Here is a 6,791-nt window from a genome sequence, read left to right as displayed (position 1 = left end):
CCACCCTCGTGGGCCCCCTGTTGCTCCACCGACGTACTCCTTCCTCCTATACATACCCACGTACCCCCAAACGATCAGATACGGAGCCAAAACCATAATTCCACCGCCGTAACTTTCTGTATCCACGAGATCCCATCTTGGGGCCTATTTCAGAGCTCCGCCGGAGGGGGCATCGATCCCGGAGGGCTTCTACATCAACACCATAGCTCCTCCGATGAAGTGTGAGTAGTTTACCTCAGACCTACGGGTCCATAGTTAGTAGCTAGATGGCTTCTTCTCTCTTTTTGGATCTCAATACATTGTTCTCCCCCTCTCTTGTGGAGAACTATTCGATGTAATCTTCTCTTTGCAGTGTGTTTGTTGAGACCGATGAATTGTGGGTTTATGATCAGGTCTATCTATGAACAATATTTGAATCTTCTCTGAATTCTTTTATGTATGATTGTATTGAGATAGTTTTCTGGACTCAACATTTGAACCCACTGCTGAATCTTAAATTATTTACCTGGTTTTACTTCGCTGCTGAATCTTCTCAATATTTGAACCCACTTGAGCCTTTTCCGGACTCCGAACCATCCGCGCCCCTGCAGATCGAATCCGATTGAGCAGAATGCCAATCAAAGACTTGTTGCCATCGCGAGGAGTCTAAAAAAGCAGAAGCAAAGGCTCAAGGCGGCGCATGACACACTCCAAATCAGATGGAGTAAAGTACTCAACACAGCAGCGAAGTACGGCGACAATCGCCCCACCAAGAGCTACCCAAAGCGGAAGTTGCTACCTAAATTCGATGAGGAGGCCTCAGATCCCTCACAACCAAAAATCAAAACAGCCACCTGGCCGGATAGATGACCTCACGGCCAACATAGAGCGGCAAACAATGCCACTCACAAGACAACACACGATTCACGCGAGGGCTTGTACCAAAAGAACATCGCAACCAGATCCATCTATGGACCACGCAAGCGCGCCCCAGCATACGATATAACACAACAAACATCCGAACAACGCGGTACACCCAGATACAGGGGTGCCGCACACCCCCTATGTTTCATCGATGGGGTGCTGGATCATGAATTTCCAGAGGGATTCAAACCTGTAAACATAGAGGCATACGACGGAACAACAGACCCTGGGGTCTGGATCGAGGACTATATCCTCCACATCCATATGGCTCGAGGAGATGATCTCCATGCCATCAAGTACTTACCACTCAAACTCAAAGGGCCAGCTCGTCACTGGCTTAAAGGCCTCCCCGAAAACTCCATTGGAAGCTGGGCAGAGCTCGAAGACGCTTTTCGGGAAAACTTTCAAGGGACTTACGTCCGACCTTCGGACGCGGATGATTTGAGTCATATAACTCAACAGCTCGGAGAGTCAGCCCGAAAGCTTTGGAACAGGTTTCTTACTAAAAAGAACCAAATTGTCGACTGTCGGGACGCCGAAGCCTTGGCAGCTTTTAAGCACAGTGTCCATGATGAATGGCTTGCCCGACACCTCGGCCAAGAAAAACCGAGAACAATGGCAGCATTAACAAGCCTCATGACCCGCTTTTGCATGGGTGAGGAAAGCTAGCTAGCCCGATGCAGCACCAGCGACCCCAGTACATCTGATGTTAGAGATGGAAACGGGAAATCACGGCGCAACAGCAATAACAAACGCCGGAATAAAGGAGACAACACGAAGAGCACGGCAGTAAATGCCGGATTCAAAAGCTCTCGGCCAGGTCAGCAAAAGCCGCCCTCTAAAGGCGCCAGAGACGAACTGTCCAGCCTAAACAAAATTCTGGACCAAATATGTCAGGTCCATAGCACCCCTGCCAAACCAGCCAACCATACCCATAGAGAATGTTGGGTCTTCAAGCAGTCCGTCAAGCTCAACGCCGTACACAAGGGGGAGGATACACAAAGCAAAGATGAGGATGACCCTCTCAAGCAGGACACTGGGGAACAAAATAAATTTCCACCAGAAGTCAAAACAGTAAACGTGTTACACGTGATCAATGGAAGAAACAAAACGACACTCCCAGAAAAATACGCCCGAAGGCCTATCTCTGCGGAGTCCTGGCACTGGTCGTCTCAACCGATCACTTTCGACCATCATGATTACTCAGCAACTATCCGGCGTGCAGGATGGGCTGCCCTGGTATTAGACCCAATAATTGACGGATACCACTTCACACGAGTCCTAATGGATGGTGGCAGCACTCTAAACCTGATATACCAGGATACAATCCGCGAAATGGGGATAGACCCAACAAAAATTTGCCATAGCAATACTACCTTTAAAGGAGTAACGCCAGGCCCAGGGGATCATTGCACGGGCTCCCTGCTACTAAAGGTTATATTCGGCTTCCCCGATAACTTCCGTAGCGAACATTTAACCTTCCACATCGCTCCATTCCAAAGTGGCTATCAAGCACTACTCGGACGCAAAGCTTTCGCTCGCTTTAATGCAATACCACACTACGCTTCCCTCACACTCAAGATGCCCGGTCCACGTGGCATCATTACAGTGAACGGAAGTATTAAGCGATCTTTGCACGCCGAAGAGCGTGCGGCTGCCCTGGCAGCCGCACACTAAAAACGGCCTCACCAACTAAAGCATTTAGCAGGTCGTCACGACCTCGGACACGGTTAGACGAGTCTGGCGCAGCTATATGCAATTTATACCAGATCAATGATCACACCCCTATTACAAATACAAGGGGCTCAACGTGCGCAGACAAGTGGCAATTCTTACTCACCTTGAATTATACATGGTTTCTTTAAAAACTATCTTTTTGCACAACAGCTTTTTCACCTAAGTTCCTCTCTTTTACAGATAATCATCGTGCTACACCCGTCCAGGATACGGCACAACGGAGACACAGGCGCAGACGTGCAGCAGGGACCCGCTCCAAGGATTCTTTTTAGATTAAGACCCTGCGTAAAGCTTTTTTACTGTCTCTTGTTGATATATATCCACCGAATTCTCAGCACGGTTGAGAAGGATGCTGATGTCTTGGCATGTGGCCACGTCAGAATAATGCACGTACTTGGACACAAGGGGCTTCTTACAAACGGCACTATTTCGGCCCAGTTTATACCATAAAGACCGAATACCTTAGGGAGTGTTCGGCGTCGCGAGTTTGGCCTTATATGCATCAGCTCCGAATCATTGTCTTTGGTCAAATGTTGGGTTTGCCCAACTCCTGTGTTTTGGTGCCTTACGTTCCGCTTTACCGTCTAAGGTAGCACCAGGAGAACTACTGCGATTGTGCCCTGGTTCATCCGGACGAGCACCTCAGTAGAGAAAGCCAAAAACTGACTGTCATGATATAGCGTGAGACTGGTCAACCACTCGATGACCTATCGGAATGTTAGAATTCCTCCGCCTTAACAAAGGGCCGTTTTCCGGCCAGGCATGTACGCACCCCGCAATCGGGATAGTGCGGAGCCACCAGGGGCTATCTAGTAGCCCCACTGTCATACTCCTATGGCTAAGTGAAAGTGTTAAAGCATTATAGTCCGGTTGCGTCGCTCGCTGCTCTATCACCTCCTTATTAGGACCAAGACATTGGGTTAAGTGTGAACATGCGTTTTTTGCGAGCACCTCCGCATTATATGTGTGGGGGTTGAAGCCGACGGCTGCAATCTTTCAGGTTATACACATGTATACATAAACGGCCACACATGAGGCATCATACTACTTTCAGGCAAAAGTATAAACATAGCCTTATAAAAACTTCATAAAAGCATTGTGTTTACAATGAGAATACATATCACTCAAACATAATATTCTTCGAGCACTAGGCCTCTATCAAATGAGAACCCTCGAGAACCTCCTCAAAATAATGCTCGGCTGCCACTCGGCCTATGGCCGAACCCTGCACCGTGACTACGGAAGCGTCCATCTCCGCCTAGTATGCTTTAACACGGGAAAGGGCTATCCACGAGCCTTCCATGCACGCCGACCTCTTCATCGCATTAATGCACGGCACCGCACCAAGAAACTGCTGCACTAAGCTGAAATAGCTATCCGGCTTTTGCTTCTCCGGCCACAGCTGATCCACAACAGCCCTCATGGCGAGTCCAGACAACCTATTTAGTTCGGCCCATTCGGCTAGCTAGTCAGTCAATGAAAGCGGACGCTCTGGAACATTGAATTGCGACCAGAACAGCTTGTCCACTTTACGATCTGTCTGACCTTGGAAGTACTTGGCAGCATCGGCAGCACTCGCCGCCAAATCCATATACGCATCTGCCGAACTCCACAGCCGATCCAGAGGGGCATACCGTGGATCTCCGAAATTCCTCCGTAACATGAAGGGTTTCCCAGCCGCAATATACCCGGCTTCCCGCAGCTCCTCCTTCTTGGCTCTCGTAGCAGAACTGGTGTCCTTCTCCGCCGTCGTGGCCTTCTCAAGGTCCGCTGCCTTTGCTCGGTTTTCCTTTTCAAGGACCCGACAACGGTTGGCAGTGTCTTTTTATTCCACGGCCATCTTGGCCATCTTCTCTTGGCTCTCGCAATGTGCGGCCTTCTCGGCCTTCAATTCTTCGACCGCCTTCAAAGCAGCGGCATTACTAATCCTTGCTTGTTCCTTGGCTCGGGCAAGTTCTGCCTGCAAGGCTTCCACGGAGGCAGCTCCATCTGCAGTCACAACATATTAAAGATACTGGAATTATGCTGCTCTTACTATGTGGCGTTCACCAGATCATAACGCTTACCCTGTGCCTTGTCAAGCCTCTTGTTAACAAGCTCAAGGTCGGTGTCTGCCGCATTCAGTTGCCGTTTTAATTTGGCAAACTCACTAATCCGGCTAGCCACCGGAGCCGCCACCGCCTGCACATAAGGGCAGTCTGGTCATTGCCTGAGAATATGATCCTCTATTCGCCGCCGTTCTCGACGGCAACCAGAGTCTCGGGGGCTACTATCTACACAGGGCACACCTAACATGTGCAGTACTATCACATATTATCTTACGTACCTCAAAGCCTGTCAGTAGACTCATTAAGGCTTCATGTAATCCGCTTTTGGCGGACGAGATTCTCTCCATCACCGTACCCATCAGCATACGGTGTTCTTCTGAGATGGCCGCTCGCCCCACCAACTCCCTTAGAATGTCCGACCGCACATCAGACGATGCCGGACTCTTTTGTCTGCTCTCCTCGGGAGCCGGACGCTGGGGACTTCGAGGGTCTATGGGATTATCTTCTGGCCTCACCGCATTCAGAGAGGCCCTCCATGACGACACCTCGGGGTCACCCGCTTCCGGAGCGGAGGAGTCCGGGGGAGGCGTTTCGCTCTCCATCATCTCTGGAAGAAGATCCCCCGAAGAGAAGCTCATCTGAGAGGGGCTAAGGCCCGAACTGCAAGATATATGTGGTGGTTATTTTCTCAGAGGAAAGATAGCATATCTTAAAGTATTTTGGGATCACTTACGACTCATTGGAGGGAAGATCCCCCAGCGGACTGTGTGCGGAAGGAGCACCCCCCAAGGCGGGACCCTCTGTGGGAGATTTCTTCTCCCGTTTGGAGGCTTCAGCTTCCGGATCCTCGGAAGCAGTCCTTTTCCTCCCCCGGTTGTCCTCCTTCATGGAGACGCTCATTCCCTCGGTTGGAACGAGCAGCGATGGGGGCCCGCGTCCGCCCGTATTATCCCCCCGGTATCTTCCTTCGAGGGCTCCGGGCAAGGTGTGACCTTGAGCATCTTTTCCAATACCGGATTTTCCAAGCCCTCATGGAGGGGGCCGATCACCGAATCATCTTCGCCTTCGTTAGCCAGTCCTGGTCAAAAAGCGAACTATCAGAAAAAACTTTGTATAAAGGACAGTGTGTTCGGCCAGAGGATTTCATACTTGTTCAGCGGCGCGGTTACTGCTCAGGCCCACATCCTCGGTAATATCCGGACACTCCACTTGAGAACCGAAGAATGACTTGTACATCTCCTCATGCGTCAGGACAAGGAAACTTTGAACGGCACGCGGTCCCTCTGGGTTGAACTCCCACAAGCAAAGGGGCCGGCGTCTGCAAGGCTGGACTTAACGAACCAGCATAACTTGTATTACCACAGCCAAATTAAAATATCCCTCGAAGAGATCTTGAATGCAGCTTTGCAGTATAGGCACGTCCTTGGATGGACCCCAGATCAGGCCTCTGCTAACCCATGACATCAGTTGTGGTGGGGGGCCTGAGCGGAAAGCGGGGGCAGCCGCCCACTTGGCACTTCGGGGAGCCGTGACGTAAAACCACTCCCGTTGCCATAATTCGAACACCTCTGGAAAGGAACCTTCCGGCCATGGAGCTCCTGCCATCTTGCCTATTGATGCACCTCCGCACGCTGCCTGTTGCCCCTCGATCATCTTCGGCTTTACTTCAAAGGTTTTGAGCCACAGGCCGAAGTGAGGGGTAACGCGGAGGAAGGCCTCACACAGGACAATAAACGTCGAGATGGGGAGAAAGGAGTCCGGAGCTAGATCGTGAAAATCTAGCCTGTAATAGAACATCAAACCCCTAACGAAAGGATCCAAAGTGAGGCCTAGACCTCAGAGGAAGTGGGAGACGAACACAACATTCTCGTTGGGTTCGGGAGTAGGGACGACCTGCCCTCGAGCAGGCAGCCGATGCGAAACCTCGGCGGTCAGGTATTTGGCCTCCCTCAACTTCTTAATGTCCTCTTCCGTAATGGAGGATGGCATCCATCGGCCTTGAAGGCTGGATCCGGACATGGTTGAAGATCCGGAGCACCTAACCTGGGCTTTGGGTGTTAGAACTCGAGGCGGAGGAAGGGTTCGATTAAGCACGAGAGAGAA

Source organism: Triticum aestivum, chromosome 3A, assembly GCF_018294505.1.
Source record: "Triticum aestivum cultivar Chinese Spring chromosome 3A, IWGSC CS RefSeq v2.1, whole genome shotgun sequence".
In the NCBI taxonomy this organism is placed as follows: Eukaryota; Viridiplantae; Streptophyta; class Magnoliopsida; order Poales; family Poaceae; genus Triticum; species Triticum aestivum.
This window is presented reverse-complemented; position numbering follows the sequence as displayed.